This window comes from Astatotilapia calliptera, chromosome 9 (genome assembly GCF_964374335.1).
Source record: "Astatotilapia calliptera chromosome 9, fAstCal68.1, whole genome shotgun sequence".
Lineage (NCBI taxonomy): Eukaryota > Metazoa > Chordata > Actinopteri > Cichliformes > Cichlidae > Astatotilapia > Astatotilapia calliptera.
Window position 1 is genome coordinate 31,222,066 of NC_137430.1, and position 19,190 is coordinate 31,241,255.

General features: G+C 42.0%; 1 pseudogene across 1 annotated transcript; it reads left to right on the forward strand.

The window, feature by feature from the left end:
* Nucleotides 1-10,393: 10,393 nt before the first annotated feature.
* LOC113011584 (histone H1 pseudogene) lies at nucleotides 10,394-18,627 on the forward strand (annotated as a pseudogene). The gene has a single exon (XR_013911517.1). The product of XR_013911517.1 is annotated as a histone H1 pseudogene (transcript).
* Nucleotides 18,628-19,190: the final 563 nt, after the last annotated feature.

A 19,190-nucleotide genomic window follows, 5' to 3' on the forward strand; every position in this document is an offset into this window, starting at 1 on the left:
AACAAAGACACAAACACAGTGTAAGTCAGTCCTTCAACATTTTCATCCTGAACATCGCCCGAAATAAAGAGCATCTCTGCCAAAGTCCAATTGCATTTTACTGTTTACATTATCACACTCAGCTCAATTTAATGTGCTGTAAAAACGATAATAGTAAAAACATTAAATTAATACTAGTTTAATGCTACAATAACAGTAATACAATCCTCAAACACTATCACTAAAAACCTGTGATTAGAGTCTGAATAATCATTCAGAGGTGTTTTTCCATGCAGTAAAATTGCTAACATGCTAACACAACTTGATAGGCAGAGTTGTTTCAAACAGTCAGGCTGACAAGATAACAATATAAATACATACCTCACAGTAACTGCACTTGTAGAGTCTTTCTGGTGTGGATCTTTTGGTGTGCTTTCAGGTGATATGGAGATTTAAAAGTCTTGTCACACAAGTCACATTTATAAGGTCTCTCCTCAGAGTGGGTAAACATGTGTTGTTGTAACTGTGTGTTTATAGCAAAGTGTTTGGCACACTGACCACAGCTGTACACATGTCTGGTGTGAATGCGTAGGTGTGTATTTAGGCCGTCTATCCGGCTGAAAGTTTTGCCACAGATGTCACAGCTGTATGCCTTAATTCCAGAGTGGGTAACTAGATGACTCTGTAACTGGTTACTGTGGCTCTGCCACACTGATCACAGCTGTACGCTTTAACTCCACTGTGGATGAGTTGGTGTTTGTTTAAGCTTCCAGACACAGTAAAAGACCTTCCACACTCGTCACAGCTGAATGGTCTCTCTCCAGTGTGGATGACCTGATGCATTTTTAGGGAAGCTTTAACGGTAAAATCCTTCCCACACTCGTCACAGGTGTATGTTTTCTCTCCCTTTCTTCTGTGAGGTTTGTCGGCCTCCTGAGAGCGCTGACTTCTCGCTCCACGTTGGTCCTGCAGTGACAGAGATACAAACAGAGGCAGTGAGTTGTGGGAAACACATTCTTCTAACTGGGCTTTTATTAGTGGTACTTTGTGCAAAGCTTGTGTTAAATAAGTAGTTATACTCATTTTCATACACACATTGCAAATGTGCTCATGAGAGATGGCACTGAGTCTTTTGAGGGTCAAACACGCTTCCAGACAAAGATAAATATTCAACTTGTTTCTAGGGCAACGATTAGAGACATTTGGCCTGCAAAGTGCCCGTACACCTGTTCAGTGAGATGAGCACAGGAACACACACACACACACACTTTCACCTCTGACATGGCTTTAAACTACATTAATTGACGTGACTGATTATTTGGTGAAACTGTGATATTTTCCTCACCTCCTGTGTTAAGCTCATTGTTTCCTCTGTAGTGACTCAGCTGAGTCCAGATGGCTGAAAATGTTCCTCTGCTGCTCCGTCAGACTCTTCTCCTCCTGCTGATCAGCTGGGACACAAAACAGATCTTTGTTAGGCTCCACACTGCACTGAAGAGTCAAAGTGTCTCATATGTTCATCTGACAACACAAAGTACAAATTTCACTCTGATTGCTTGTAGAAATCTTGTGAGACGTGTTGTGCTGCAAAGTGAGGAAACTCTCTCACTCACTTATACTTCAGGAGGAACTTTGTGACATTGGCTCTAATATTCTAAGCAGCCCTTTACTATGACAGGGCCAGAAAGTCCTATTTGAAGGTTTGGGAGAAGGACCATGTTAAAGGTGGATTGGGGTTTATACACTTTGTTATGATACAGGTAAGGCTGTAAGAGCCTGAGAAGGTGTCCTGAATGAAGCTCTAAAACCAGTTTTCAGCTAACGACTCTGCTTCAGTCTGGAAAACAGCAACTACAAGTTTAAAGACTCCATCAACAATTCACACCCAGAAACAGCCTGAACAGCTCCTCCTGTGGTTTCCACAAACAGGGACAGACCTGTTACTCCCCCACCCCACACTTTCAACTCCTCCAGGCCCCCCAGTCCCACCACTTCCACCATGTAAACAGACTCTTTAACATACAGACCCCAACAAAGCAGCTGAACCAGACTCAGGGTCTCCATCATAAACCATACAGTTGGTTTACACAGCTTTGTGTATGTATGTGTAATGTATATATAGATGTGTGTGTGTGTGTGTGTGTGTGTGTGTGTGTGTTTGTTTTACATTGCTGTGCTTGAGAGCCTCCATCTACCGGAACCAAATTCCTTGCACAAGCTCCTCCAGTCCTCCTGTCAGGCCTGAGCCACTATGCTGCCCATTTTTCAACCCTGCAAACAAACGAGCTGAAAGCTGAACTCTACAGCTTGTTGTGGTCTCCTGTGGCTTTAGGTGCTGACAAGCCTTCCATCTGTTCTCCAGAATTTTCATTTACAGCCGTAAAATATTTCCACATGATGCTCCTCTTTCTCTCTCTCTCTGCAGCCCAAATGCGTTTTCTGGACATAGCTGAGTCACGTGACAGCACAGTAACAAATCCCAGCAGGGCAGGAAGAAGGGGGCGGAGCAAAGTGAGTCTGCCGCATAAGAAGCGGTGTTCAAACAGACAGCTGCTTCTTCATCCGCAGCGAGTAAAATAGTGAACTCGGAGGAGTATCGATCGTAAACCACTACCAACGTCCTGATCGATATCTGCATCGATCTGCCCACCCTTGTCTCCTGGATCGTAGCTGAGATCAGCGTGAACCACGTGGGTCTCTGCTCCCTGATCTGTTTCCTGTGTTTGGAAAGAGTTGCAGCTTCATCGCGGAGTTTCTCTCGGTTTGTGGGCTCATCTAAAGGTAAGCACCGAGCTAACTTTACTGTGAGTTCAGTTCATGTTGAGTTTAGCTCCTGAATGAGGTCTTCTGCTGCTCTCCTCGGTGTCTGCTGTTGAGTATTGCAGCATCGACAGCGATCAACTCGAAGGAAAATGATGACGGAGGCAAAAATGTCCTTAATATTTTATGAACTTTATTCCTCTTCAACACGCGGCAAAACTTTTCTCATAGGTGCCGTATCTATTTTCTTCTTCTGTTTTAGGAGCGCGATGATGCAACATCCGTGCTCTTACAATGAAACAGTGCCTCATTGTGGTGACAACTAAAATACTGTCTCTGTTAAACCACAGTAACCATAATGCTGTTAAACAATGTACAACATGAGTACACACAATGAATATCTTAACATCTGCTCACAGTTTATTGTGAACACGTTGAGAGAAGAGTGAGAGAGTGTTTGGAGAAAAACACCAACTAACCATTAGCTCAGCATGCTGGGAGAAGTTGGAGCAGAAAAGTCTTTTCATTGTCCCTGCAGCTGTTTTTCTGCCTGCACCAAACCTCTACAGCCTCGTTTCTATTTGAAGTGATAACAGGAAATGGATGAGAGCGATCTGCTGCAGTATCAGGGTCACAATAAACTTTATTGTCCAGCTGCTGTGGATGAACACATGAGAGGAAGTGAACTCCTACAAAGTCTCATTTTAATGAGTCTGGCTGCTGTAAAGTGATGCACAGGAAGATGTTAACAAAAACTAATGAAACAGAGATGAAAGTAAACAGTGTTCATATTTGAAAGCACAGAGAATAAAATATATTGTGGTGGTTAATGTGCAGCTCTTGGTGATTTGGGAGAATCATGTTTCTAATCATGTTGTGGATTGAATGTTGGGTTTTATTTATTTTGTTTACAGAAGTTTTTCCCACCTGTGATCGTTCAGATTGATTTGTTGGGTTGAGTTGAATCATGTAAAGGTTTAAAGCTGCACTTCCCCCAAAAAGAATAAAGTATAATATTGAAGAAATCAATAATGTCTTCCTGTGTCAAACACAGCTGCAGTCAAAGCAGGAAGGAAAGCTGGTTAAAACTGTTGAATGTGTAAGTTTAAAGGCCCCATCATTAAAGCACAGGTAGATCTGAGTATAATTACAATTCTTCTTTCTATGAAATGAATGTTCAGCATCGAGTGAATTCAGATGTTCTGTTCAGTTTTCTTTCTATAGTGAAAGTTCACAGCAACAATCGTCTTAAACTGCTTCATATTGTGATCCCCCTGTATGGTTTATGATGGAGACCCTGAGTCTGGTTCAGCTGCTTTTTTTGAGATCTGTATGTTAAAGACGCTTTTTGCATCTCTACTCTCCAGTATGGAGGGAGGCATAATGGGTCGTGGAGACACTAATGAAGTGGTGATCAGGTCCAGGCTATTTTGAATGGTGGAGGTGGTGGGTCTTAGGGGGCTGAAGATGTTGAAGTGGGTGGGGTCGGGGGGGAGATTATTTATCTCCTTGTGACAGAAGCCAGGTTGTCTCATTCGCTACAAAGAATCGAGTTTAAGGTTGAGTTTGTTCCACGACTGCATTTCACTCACTGCCTCTGTATCTTTGATACTGCAGGACCAGCGTGGAGCGAGAAGTCAGCGCTCTCAGGAGGCCGACAAATTTGTTGAAGATTGAAAGAGAGGAAAAAATATAGCTGTGACGAGTGTGGGAAAGATTTTACTGTGAAAGCTTTACTAAAAATGCGTCAGGTCATCCACACTCGAGAGAGACCATTCAGCTGTGATGACTGTGGAAAGTCTTATACGCAGATGTCAAAGTTAAAAAGACACCAACTCATCCACACTGGAGAGAGACCATTCAGCTGTGGCGACTGTGGAAAGTCTTTTACTCAGTCTGGAAGCTTAAAAACACACCAACTCATCCACACTGGAGAGAGACCGTTCAAGTGTGATATTTGTGGAAGGTCTTTCTCCTCAGCTTCATACTTAAAAAAACACCAGGTCATCCACAGTGGAGTTAAAGCGTACAGCTGTGATCAGTGTGGCAGAGCTTTTACTCAGCGTAAGAGCTTACAGAGTCATCTAGTTACCCACTCTGGAATTAAAGCATACAGCTGTGACATTTGTGGAAAAACCTTCAGCCTGAAACGGAGCCGAAATACACACCTACGCATTCACACCAGACATGATGTGTACAGCTGTAGTCAGTGTGGTAAACTATGTTTAACAGGCGCACACTTACAACAACACGTTTACCCACTCTGAGGAGACACCTTATAAATGTGACCTGTGTGCGAAGACTTTCAGATCTCCACGTTACCTGAGACGACACCAAAAGATCCACACCAGAAAGAGACTCTCCAAGTGCAGTTACTGTGAGGTATGTATTTATATTTTTATCTTGTGATTGTAGCCTGACTGTTTGAAACAACTCTGCTCATCAAGTTGTGCTAGCAATTCTATTGCATTGAAAAGCACCTCTGAGTGATTATTCAGACTCTAATCACAGTTTTTAGTGATAGTGAGAATTATATTGCTGTTATTGTAGTATTAATTTAAGGTTTTTACTCTTATCATTTTTGTAGCATATTAAACTGACCTGAGTGTTATAATGTAAACAGTAAAATGTAATTGGACGTCTGCAGAGATGCTCTTTATTTCAAGCGACGTTCAGGATGAAAATGTTGAAGGACTGACTTACACTGTGTTTGTGTCTTTGTTCAGAAGCAGAGCGACACAGATGGATCCAGTTCTCAACCCTGTCATCACTGTGGTGGTGGGAAAGTTTTTTGTGACCTTTGTGGAAAAACTTTCAGTCATCCAAACACCCTAAAACTACATCAACGTAGACACACTGGAGACAAAATGAACTACTGCAAAGAATGTGGGAGAGGCTTCCCCAAACCAAGTATCTTAAAAAAACATGAACGTATTCACAGTGGCGTTAAAACACATCTCTGTGATCAGTGTGGGTCATCCTACATATCTGCATTTGAGCTCAAAGTGCATAGACGAGTCCACACAGGAGAGAAACCATACAAGTGCAGACACTGTGACAAAAGCTTCTCACATACAGATAGTCATAACTGTCATGAACGTACACACATGGAAGGAAACTACAGCTGTGACCAGTGTGACAAGAGCTTCAGGATTCTCAGTTCATACTCCAAACACAAACGATCCCACGTTACTAATAAACTGTTTCACTGTTACCAATGTGCCAAAATATTCACCACATTGTCTTCTCTATGCAAACATCAGCGTGATCACTCCCATCTCTGTGAATCTGCAGAGACAGAAAGATCCTCTTCTGGTTTCAGGGTCAGACTCAAAGCCCTTGAGATCAGGCTCCACAGAGTTCAGATGGAATCTCCTGTAAAGATCTGATGAGGCAGCTATGAATGAAAATGTGCCTCTCGTTACATTTTAAGCTTTCTAAACTGTTCTACTGTAGTGTTGGTGTTGAGTGGTTAGCTTTGTTCCAGCAGTTGAATAAAAGAAAAATCTGTTTTGTTGGGGTTTTTTTTTTTGTTTGTTCAGGCTGTTTGTGTTATGAAATCCTTCAACAGTTAAACCAAAATTTGAAATGTTAAATAAAGAAATAGTTTAATGACAAAGAGTTTGATCCATGATGTCATTTCCTGTATATCAAACCAAAAACTGACGTGACAAATGTTCTCAGTGACACAGATGAAGGTTTATCAGAGGAGACTTGGCTGTTCTGACACTGAACAGGGTTCCTGCAGCTTACTGAAAATTCTGACCTGAAATTTATGAAAAAATAAGATCTTTAAAATCTTTTGTATTTTAACAAAGTTGCTGTAGGTATCAAAAATTCTGATTTGTGTTTGAGAAATAAAAAGATTAATTTTGGAAAATGATCTTTTAAAGTTGTGGTTTGATTTGCACAGCTTATCAGAGTTTCCTTTGTTGGCACTGCCTCTCAGAAGTTGTTGGTCTATATTGATATGACAGCTGATTTTTCAGCTGGACGTCCATGATGTGAATCTTATTTCACCACATCCCAAAGGTGCTCTATTGGACTGAGACTCAGGTAGGCTGTGGTCTGTAAATGATGTCAGTTGGTACTAAGGGACCCAAATTGTGCCAACCAAACATCTCCACGCTATTACACCAGCAGCAGGATGGATCCATGCTTTATGTTGTTTAAGACAAATTCTGCCCCTAAAATCTGAAAGTTGCAGAGATTGAAAAAAGTTGCCTGGACTGATGGGTCTCAATCTTTTCTTGTCCACTTTTGTTGATCTCGAATGTAAAAGAGCCCACCCATCACGTTAATCACACTCTAGAATGGAAAGAAGCCAGGGAACACACACCAATTAATTAAATTGCTGAAATGTCTTAGACATCACCCAGGTCTTTATATCTTTAACTTTCTGCTGCTGATTGTAGTTTGCCCTTAAAATTCTAGAAATATGTTATCTAACCAGCTCTGGGTGGCTACCTTGGCCCAAACATCGCAAAATATCCTGACGCTGAAAATCTACTTCATGCATTTATTATTTCTAGACTAGACTTCTTCACAGCGACGCGATGAAGGCTGTCCCAATTTAAAGGCTGCTCGAAATGCAGCCCTCAAAATCTATCTATCTATCTATCTATCTATCTATCTATCTATCTATCTATCTATCTATCTATCTATCTATCTATCTATCTATCTATCTATCTATCTATCTATCTATCTATCTATCTATCTATCTATCTCATAATGATCTGACAACACATATAATATTGACTATATTATATTTACATTACCACAGTGAGATGCTTTTAGTCTCAACAACATTAACTAATTGTTAGCACAGAAATGAAGCCCAACAATCATGTTTTACAGTCCCGTGGTCTCAGCCTCAGATACTCAACTAATCAGAGTGATGTCATGACTAAAACGAATGACCAACAAAACATTTTTCTCCTTCATTTCTGTCAAACAAAGCTGTATGTAACGTTTCTCGTGGTTAGTATCATGGTTGCTAGGCAACCTGAACAGCGCGACGAAGGCTAGACCGTCCCATTTCACAAGCCTCTCACTTCCGCACTTCTCGTTCTTATAGTACGCACCATATGTAGTACACGTAGTGCGCGTACTTCAAGCGAGCGGTCTCTTGATTGGGACACAGCCGTAGTTTTCCAGAGGCCTGGTAATGAGCTAATCATGTGATACAGGTGTGTTGACCCAGGGTGCGATCTAAAACCTGCAGGGACACTGGACTGAGATTGGGGACCCCTGCAGTAGATGCTATGCAGATGACAGTGAGCTTTGTCTATCCATAAAACCAGGTAACACACACCAATTAATTAAATTGCTGAAATGTTTTAAAGATATAAAGACCTGGGTGATGTCTAACTTTCTGCTGCTGATTGTACGTGGCCCTGGAATTCCTAGAAATATAATATCTAACCAGATACTTGCTCTGGATGGAATTACCGTGGCCTCCAGTATCACTGTCAGAATCTTGGAGTAATATTTGACCAGGACATTATACAAATATGTAGAGCTGCTTTATTTCATATGCGCAATATCTCTAAACATCTCAAAATATCCCGTCTCAGAGTGATGCTGTTCATTAATTTATTACTTCTAGACTGGACTACTGTAATTTGCTATTATCAAGATGTCCTAAAAACTTGCTTAGACGCCTTCAGTTAATCCAAAATGCTGCAGCAAGAGTACTGACAGGGCTTACTTCTTGTTCCTTGAGTATTTAAAAGTAGAATGGGAGGAAGAGCCTTGAGTTTTCAGGGCCCTCTACCACGGAACCAGCTTATTAGTTGGGATTGGTGAGGAAGACACTATCTCTAATTTTAAGATTAGGCTTGAAACATTCCCTTTTGATAAAACATACAGTTAGGGCTGGATCAGGTGGCTCCGAATTCTTCCTTATTTATGCTGCATTAGGTGTAGGCAGCAGGGGAATTTCCCATGATGTGTTGAGTATTTCTTCCTCAGTCACCTTTCTCACTCACTATGTGTTAATAGACCTCTCTGCATTGAATCATACTTGTTATTAATCTCTGGTTCCCTTCCACAGCATGTCTGTTGTCTTGTCTTCCTTCTCTCACCCCTGCCCGGTTGTGGCAGATGGTCGCCCCTCCCTGAGCCTGGTTCTTTGAGAGCTCTGCTTTCCTGTTAAAAGGGTGATTTTCCTGCCGTTTTCATCAGATTCCACTACACTGCATTTTCGCAGGAAATGCAACCTTTTCTAGTTTTTAACATTTAATTAACAATATATATTTTTGAATTTAAGCTAGAACAAGACTTGGCATTATTTAAAGGATATGCTTATGTCTGTGACGTTACCCCAAATAAATTGGACTCACGTCTTGAAAGTTGGTCTGCTAAAGGATTACCTACATTTGATAGTCTGATTAAAGTTGGGAATTTAATTAGTGTTGATACATTGAAACAAAAATACAATCTGGAAAGACAGGATTCATGCCGATACTTGCAAATAAGGCACTATATAAAGACGACAATTAGAGTGGCGACACTAATGTAGATTTGATAGCAACGCTCAAAAAGGCATATAGTGGCGAAGTCAACAAAAAACACATTTCCTCTTTGTATACATTTTTACAAATAAGATATTATGGGAGAAGGAGGGAGGAGTGTGCATAACACAGGATGAATGGACTCAAATATGGAAACAACAATGGAAATGCACTACCTCACAAAGATGGAGGGAATTTGGATAAAAATTTTTGATTAGGTTCTTTATCACCTCTTACCAAAAGACTCATTATGATGGGAATCCCCCGTATGCTGGAGAAAATATGGACACAGACGAGTACACCTCTGACATTTGCAGGCAGAATTTTAAACCTTGGGTGAAATGGGGTCAATGCAGTTCTTAAGCATGCATGCAAATGTTCATTAGTCAGCTGTGAGCGAGTTTTTCCTATTTATGTTTAAATGCCAGATTTTCACTTCAGGAAGCACACAGCCCCACCCCACTGACGACTTGCTGTTGGCCAACACCCACAACGACTTTTACTGTCGGTTTGATGATCCATCAAGCAGCTTTCACACCTCAATAGAGACTTCCCCAACAATAGAGACACTTTAGTCACTCATCCCCCCACCTTCCCCGCTCCCCCCACAACAGAGCCATCGATGCTATCAAAGACTTCACCCACAGGAGCCCCCTCCTCACTTCACACCTATGAGGATTTCAAACCACCTTCTCCCACTACAGCCCTTCATATTCATGAAGCAGATGTGAGGACGCAGTTTAACCCCTCTAGACCTACTAAAGAACCAATTCAATTCAATTTTTATCTATATAGCGCCAAATCACAACAAAAGTTGCCTCAAGGCACTTAATATTGTACAGTAGATACAGAGAAAAGCCCAACAATCATATGACCCCCCATGAGCAAGCACTTTGGTGACAGTGGGAAGGAAAAACTCCCTTTTAACAGGAAGAACCCTCCGGCAGAACCAGGCTCAGGGAGGGGCGGGGCCATCTGCTGCGACCGGTTGGGGTGAGAGAAGGAAAACAGGATAAAGACAAACCAGACTGTACTGCCATGTTTGTTGTTTACAATTGTGTTTTGTTTAGTTACTCCTCGTGTGTCATAGTGGTCTGATCAGACTTTATATATACCCTTCTGTGTCAGTTCATGTGTTAGATTTGTATTGTTGATTGTCATTTATGCTTAGAAATATTTACTTATATATGCTTAGAGTTTTGTAATTAGTTGTAGATTGGTAGAGGTTTTGATCCTTGATAGTCTGCAAACTTTGTGTGTATTAGACAGCACTTTGGGAGCATGAGAGGTCATACCGTGTCTTATTGTTTTATGGTAGGATTAACGTAGCTACGTCTGTTCTAGTCTAGGTGCTCTTTGTTTAGATGAACTGCAGGACTTCCTCACCGTGTTATCTAGGATGAACCATCTAGGGTGAGGGGGAGGCTACCCTCTTCCTGACCAAGGATGTTTGACCCTTTGATCAGCAGTCCCCACACACACACACACACACACACACACACACACACACACACACACACACACACACACACACACACACACACAGTATTCTTTGTTCACATGTATACCTATGTAAGATGTTATATGTTAATGACCCTATGCATATTCATGTAACCACAATAAAAGGAGTGCTGTGAGGAAACCTGGCTGAGAGTCTGACAGTGGTCAAGTGGTGGAACGACGCTTGGCTCCAGCCAGGTCTCCCTCCTGCATGAGTAACCAGAGAACTTTGGTGCCTTGAGTCTTGCTTTTGCTGCGTAGCAGATTGTCCTTAACGTTCCAGCGAATAGGTTTATGTTACAAACCTATCATTAATTGGTCCTTCGAGAGCCGGATCCCTGGAGTCGACGTTCACCGAGGGGAAAAGAGACACACCGAAAGACTGACGTCAGCCAGGACTTATAGAGGTCCTGCAACAAAGTCCTGAGGCGTGAGAATTCGTCATCGGGCCGGTGGATTAGCCGTCTGTTTTTTTTCTCCTCGATGGATGGCGATTGATGGGATTCGGGACTGATGCTACACGCAATAAGCAACTCCAAGTAAGAAAAAAAAAAAAAAAAAAAAGAGTTTATAGCTACAATTACGTCTTCACCGCTCAGTGGGGTGTTGCCCGTGGCCGCTCAGTGGGGCTAAAATTCGCCGTCTAAGTGGGGCGATGTACAAGGCCGCTCAGTGGGGTTTTTTGTACAGAAGCATTAAGTCGCAGAGTTGCGCAGTTCGAACTTTTTTTGGTTCGCCGTCTTAGTGGGGCGAAATACAGACCGCTGTGTGGGGTACTGTAGTGAGTTCTCCACCGCTCAGTGGGGTGTTGAGAAGTTCCGCGGGGTCCAGATTGTGCTGGACAGTAGGCCTATTTTGTGTTGTTGTCATTGTCGTCGTCGTTGTTGTTGTTGTTGTGTGTGCGGAGCAGAACATGTGGTCTGTGACACCGACTGTTGTTGTTATCATGGGTTTCTAAGCAACCAAGAGTGAGTCGGAGGGAGACAGACGTTTGTGCTGGACTTTGCTCCTGGCAGCACAAAGTATTTATGTAAAAAAGAGAGAGAGCGACGGCTCCACAGCTGCGCGGGTTCACGCGAGCGCGGTCACGCGGACCTGAGCCGTGCGGTTAATCGCAGGCTTATGAATGGAAGAGATTCAAATGTTAGAAGTTTTCAGAAAACACACCAGCCTTGGAGAGCTGTGGAGAAGGCCAGCCCACATCAGCAGCACTTAAGATATGCTCTGGTGAATGGCTTTCCCCCCACCCCTTGCTGACACAATGTTTATTCTTTAGCTTGCCCTGATCGACAGCAGCCTGTGTGCCAGACCATAGATTTAATTGAGGTGGATAGTTGTTAAAAGTAATCTACATTAAGCTTGTGGTTGCTTAAATTCAGTACAATGACATGTGAGGTGAAGTGATATAGATAAATATTTAAACTCATGAAGTGCATAGAGGCACTTGACCTGTGTGGAAGACTGTCGTCTTATTATGAGCCATTGTTGAGATATAGAGCACATCTGTGAAAACAACTAATATGCTCAACCCTGTATGAAACATCTAAAAATACATGATGGAGAAGCTGTGTTGAATATGTAAGTGTAAGACTTTGCCACTGTGGGCAGAGCATGCAACTACTGTGTGATGTCGCGTTGCAGTTTTGTTTTTGTTTTTTGAGCTGATGAGCAAGCTACACATTATCAGATCAAGAGCTGTCTGAGAACTACTCAAAGAGAGGGAAACAGAGAGTGTGCAGCGTTTCCATGAGCAGTTTTTCTGCACCTTGACTCGTGTGTGTGTGTAGCATCAGCATCATGTTTTTGTTTATTTGTTTTGTTGGATTAAAAATAATTAAATAAACTGGTGATCATGCTTATGGATCACCATGGCACATATCTCCAGCCATATGATTTATGCAGATGAAAAAGTGAGTGTGAATGTGTCTGACATCACAGTGTTTTTGTGCACTGTGCAAAAGTGATTGCCTCTGATTGTGAGTGAGAGCGGTGATTTTGCAGACCACCAGCTATTGTGAAGAAAAAAAAAAAAAGAGTGAAAAAGAGACAAATTACTACATTGTAGACGAAGAGAAATAATCATAGGAAAAAGGTTTTGTGTTGATCAGCCGAAAAACAACTACAATGTCATTTTCTGCTTTTAAGAAAGGATTGTTCACACAAACACAGACAGAGAGAGAGAGAGAGAGAGAGAGAGAGAGATGTGTGTTGATTAAGCAGTGATGATAATAATGAACATGTTTTAGTTTGTCACTTTCAGGTGAAAAGCAGACCTGTATCAATTTTCCACATGCAACAGTCGGAAGAAAGTTATAGTTTAACATCATTGGAAACATGCAGGCCAAGTTTCTGGCTGACTTATTTACAGTGCCATGTGTTTCTCAACCTCACAAGCGAGCTCACTCCTCTCTGAAGATAAGGAATGCAGCTCCAAAGCAATAACATGATAAAGAGACAGCAGCAAGTCCTGAGCACAAAAAGTCCCAGCAAAGCAGCAGCAATGTGGATAAACAGCAGCAGAAGAAGAAAGCAAACCCATCTTCCTGTCTGATTGGTTGAATTTCACGGAGGGGCGAGCAAGATGGCAGCGTGAAGAGGAGTTTTTGTTTGAGTTCTCAGCACGAGACACTTATTTGATGTCTTTCTGGCCTTCGGGACTTTTTTGGAGATCAGCGCGCTAAACTTGCTGGATCTGAGGCCAGGGTCTGCGGCGGCAGCATGTTGAAATGCTCAAAAAGGACTGAGTGACTCGGGCAAGCCACATGCGGCTAGCGACATGAAAGAAATGGACCCTTCATGATGCGTTCAACGTGCCAGCGCTGTGGTGGGAAAGGCTCCATCATAAACACGCCCTGCGCCGAGGTTCAGGCCAAGAAGAAGAAGACGATGACTTCCAAGCCCAAGAAGGTCGGCCTCAGCGTGGGCGAGCTGATTGTGAAAGCCGTGGCCGCTTCCAAGGAGCGCAACGGCCTGTCTGTGGCCGCTCTCAAGAAGGCTCTGGCTGCCGGAGGCTACGATGTGGACAAGAACAAGGCCCGTGTCAAGACCGCCATCAAGAGCCTGGTGGCGAAGGGCACTCTGGTGCAGACCAAGGGCACCAGGACCTCCGGATCCTTCAAGATGAACAAGGCTACTGAGAGCAAAGCCAAGAAGCCCGCCGCGGCCAAAGCCAAGAAATCGGCAGCAGCTGCTAAGAAGTCGCCCAAGAAGGCAGCAGCAGCACTTCAGCTACTAGACAGGACAAAGCTGAAGGAGAACTGCCGGGACTGTTGAAGAGTGAGAGGACAACAGAGTGAGAAGACATAGGAATTATTTAATGTGGGAAATCAAAATTTGGGTTAGCAAACCTGGGGAAAAGAAAACTGACTGCTTAAGTTGGAAAATTGAGACGGAGTCTGAAACATTGCGAAAATAGAAACATATACAAAATCACACACACACAAGCAGAACATGCATTAACCCTACTAACAATTCCAAACACAAAATGACTCATGAAGACTCATAGCACATTAGTTAAGAAATGATTAAATAATAGCAGAGAAATGTGTAGGAAAGGCAGCTTTAAGAACATGCTCTGCTGGAGATGCAGCTCCACAGACATGCATTAGACCTGCCTAATAACACAAACCCATGCAATGAAAATTAGCTTGTTATCTTTCATCAGTGTTACAATAGTGTCAATTTAGCAGACACTTGTTATCAAATACTGAATTTATCCTAAAGAAAAAAAATTGACTCTACAAGTTGCAGGACAACAATTTAACTTTTGTGGGAAAAAAAAAAAAAAAAGATCCTGGTTTGACCAACCAGTGATCAGACAATAAATTTAGTTGTTAAAATGGTAAATTGGGAGAAGCTTCCTGCTTGATTGAGGCAGCATAAGTAATTTACTGTATGAGGGAAATTGTCTTTTGTGATACTATTTTGAACATGCTTTTCTGTCGTCCTGTCAACTTAGTGGGTTAATAGCTGATATGCAAATTAGTTGATCGGTTTTAGATTAATGAAAGGTGACTGAATTCTAGTATGAGTGAATGAGATGTGTTGGAGTTTGTTGTGTGTTGAGTAGAGACTCTAAAACACTGAGTTTCCTGCTTTGATGTGCGAGTGAATCCTGTATTTAGATACACAACTCTGAATACGTCAGAACAGACTGTTTTGTGAAGTGCATGACAGCATGTCACATGTTTTATGATGAAGGGAAAAAGGAAAAATTGAATAAAATAGATCTGTGGCTTAAATGAGTGAAGAGCACAGACCGGGTGATTAAACTCATAGCTAATATGACATTAGGGTTATGTTGTGTGTTGTGCAGCTGATGGTTGATTTGGAGTGAATCTAGCTGATGATTTTTCTTTTGTTGTGAAGTTGAGCCTGCCGATTAGTATGATGGTATGATAAACCATGCTAATGGTATGATTTACCCTCCTGAGATGAGGAGCTTGTGTCATGACTTAACAAGGCCTTTTTATTTTGATACTTTCACAGTGCACTGAGAGTTTGGTTTGATAATCTCTGTTATTTTTTATTTTTCATTTTTGAACAAGCACTGATTTTTGCTTGTGAATTTCTTTTCTTTGAGCAGATCTGCAAGTCGGGAATTAAAAGCGTTACACGTCGTCAAGAAAATTGTTGCAAGTGAGTTTCTCCACATTTAAAATGGGTTCAGGAGAAAGCCACTTATTTGGGACAATTAGGAAATGAGAGTCCCCCCCAAAAAGGATTCAACGAGGAAATCCAGATGAACCTATGTGTTTCCTTTTACAGGAGCAGAAAGATGACAGCAACACTCGAGGTTGCATGATGATTTAACCTTTTAAATGCCATTTTCTGTGTCTGTGCATTTATCAGGTGTGTTATTCATAGGCTTGAGTTGCTCACAGAGATATCTGTGACAAAGTATGCATACGCCTGCGCAAGCGCTAATATTTGCATTTTCTTTTCTTACAGCATGCCAGTTCTTCATGTGAATTGATGATGCGATTTATGCCAGGACAACTGGTTGATGTTTTTTCCTACTACAGGATTTCTGGGTTTATGTGTGAGGAAAACTGTGTTTACAGGTTATGAGTGGTGATGCTGTTGCATTGTGTTGATGGGAAAATGTGAAGGTTACTTTGATAATGTGAATAACCTGTGTGAAATTTCCTGTGTTGAGAACTGGTGTTACTTCTTTCCACAGCTAGGGTTGACTTTATGGTGTTTTTATGGCACCTCTGGAACCTGTTGACCTGTGTCTGACCTCTGTCTGACTACAGTCAATGTGTATTGCTAATGTTAATTTCTTTGAGAATGCTGTGGAAGATTCAGCTGAAACGGACAAGTGACATGAGTAAAACAAATAAGAGATACAGTGTTTCTGGGATAGTTTGATATGGGCTCATTAGCTGGCCACTTTTGAGCCCATAGTAATATATAAGTGGAGTGACTTTGCTTAAGAGCAGTCACCGATTACATTAATGTTGCCTGAGTACATGGGATGATCCATGTCTGAGGCGACTTATGAAAATAATTGTAGTTTACTGATTTGAGAAAACCTGCACATGACACTTGTCTTGCTGATGTTGAATGCTTCTTGTCCTTATGATACAATTGTTTACAGGTATGGAGTTTGATTTTACTTCCAGATTTTGTTTTCCAGGCCATGATGGTGTGTATGCAGGCTCCTGGGAGAGCCAGGTGTTAAGCAAACTTAATATGCAAAGCACACTAACATTTTCATTGCAGGATTATAGGTCCAGGGTGGTGCTGCTCCAGGGGAGGAGATGCCCTGATGTTGCCTGGGATATGATCTAGCTAATCTTTTTCTTTAAGACTGGAATCCAGGTTTGGTGAGTTGACGCATGGGTGTGTCCATGCGTCAAGAGGAGGGGTCCAAGGATTAACATTAAACAATGTTTTTTATTATTGTTGCAGTGATTTGTGTGATTAGCCGTTTATTTACAAATATTAAACCTATGCAAGTGGTGCATCCATGTTCAGATGAGGCTTTGATGGCCTATAAGTAAAGTTCACTGAACTAAAGAATGTGGTTTGATGATTGTTGACATGCTCTCCAAATAGAAGTTTTTCTTCTTAGCAAGGAAATACAGGTGCAGCAGTAATCTCCTGAGAAATCTTCAGAGGCCCAGTGAGAAGCGTGAACCATTCCAGGCATAGCTGACAGCCAGGCAGTGGTTGAGGTCAAAGGTCAAGCTGGTTGGGGCCCATCATGAAATCAGACCTTGGAGCCACAGCAAGGACCATGAAACTGCCTGCAAAATAGAGGAGAGGATCGTCCACAAGATGGGAGAGAGGCTTCAGGAGGATCAGAGATCATCTTCAGCACAGCAGACATCACACAGAGAGCTGTGCTACTAAGCTTCCAGGAAATCAAGAGGAGACTTCCCACAGCAAGATTTTAAATAAAATGAAAGATTCAATATTGACGCTGAGGAAGACAACTAAGGTGTACGACGTGCTCTGCCTTAAACCTTCAGCAGCGTTGGAACATGAAAACTCGTGGGATGAGGGGAGCGTGCCAAGCTCCATCGACAGCGCAGAAGGAGTTCGAGGATGACATCATGATTCTGTGAAAGCACAGGAACCAGAAGCTATGGTGGTGATAACAGCAGTTTCCTATGAACATCACCTAACGCTGTGCCACTGTACTGTGCATACGATGACACTCTGAAGGCTGCTGGGATCATAACAGCAGTAAGATGACGGAACCCAGCACCCTTTCCACAGAGAGCTTTTTCTGCAGAGCGTGGACAATTAAGGAGTCATAAATATCCCCCTCACAAGACGAAGGTCTGAAGTCAGGTGATGGGGGCTGGTAAGAGGCCATAAAACTAGAGTGCTGAGAGGTCTGCAGCTTGGAAATAGCTGAGACCCATGTTGACGAACCACAAAACCAACTAGTATGTTTGAATGTCTATTCTACATACATTTGGACTCTGGTCCTATGGACAGTGACGGAAACAACTGGAAGAGACATTCATGACGCCCTGCAGAACTCAAACCACTCTGCAGAGAGACATGTGATGTGCACACCCGGAGGAAGCACCACCAAGTTGAGATGTTTTTGAAAATGTTACTTTTTTAGTTTCACTATTAAATTAACAATTTCTTTGGTTGCTCGTAAGATGCAGTTTGCCATGAGATGAGCTCAATGAATGGGGTAACTGCTAATACATTTATTAAACTGTGTACCTTTCAGTAATTTAGGGTGATTTGACATATGCTGAGTATAAAAAGGTTTGCATTGAAACTGTCAGACATGAGGTATTCATACCTGGGAACTTTTCAGGCATAAAGGTCAAAAAGGGGGGAAATGTTAGATTTGTATTGTTGATTGTCATTTATGCTTAGAAATATTTACTTATATATGCTTAGAGTTTTGTAATTAGTTGTAGATTGGTAGAGGTTTTGATCCTTGATAGTCTGCAAACTTTGTGTGTATTAGACAGCACTTTGGGAGCATGAGAGGTCATACCGTGTCTTATTGTTTTATGGTAGGATTAACGTAGCTACGTCTGTTCTAGTCTAGGTGCTCTTTGTTTAGATGAACTGCAGGACTTCCTCACCGTGTTATCTAGGATGAACCATCTAGGGTGAGGGGGAGGCTACCCTCTTCCTGACCAAGGATGTTTGACCCTTTGATCAGCAGTCCCCACACACACACACACACACACACACACACACACACACACAGTATTCTTTGTTCACATGTATACCTATGTAAGATGTTATATGTTAATGACCCTATGCATATTCATGTAACCACAATAAAAGGAGTGCTGTGAGGAAACCTGGCTGAGAGTCTGACAGTGGTCAAGTGGTGGAACGACGCTTGGCTCCAGCCAGGTCTCCCTCCTGCATGAGTAACCAGAGAACTTTGGTGCCTTGAGTCTTGCTTTTGCTGCGTAGCAGATTGTCCTTAACGTTCCAGCGAATAGGTTTATGTTACAAACCTATCATCATGTTTAGGTCAGTTATATTTCTTTGTGCAGTCATTTGGTTTGTTAAGTTTGCAGTTCTTTGCCCGAGTTCAGTTTTGTTTCTTTGACCTTTTTTATGAGCTCAACATTAATTACTTTGGTAAATATAATTTTTGGGTTAAATGAATAAAAACCCTGTTTTTCTAATAATTCCTGTGACTCCTGCTTTTTCCAACTCGGCCGATCACACAGCCCTAAATATTTCTTTAATGTCCTGGTCAAATATTACTCCAAGGTGTTACTGGAGGCCAAGGTAATGCAATCCAGAGCAAGTATCTGGTTAGACACCACATTTCTAGGTATTTTAGGGCCACGTATAATCAGCGGCAGAAAGCTAGTTGTCACCCAGGTCTTTATATCAAGCTCTGCTGTGTTCAAGCTATTAATTACTGCGCGCAGGAGAACCACAACACACATCAAACATTAAGGTTCAGTTATGCCAGCTTTAACTTTG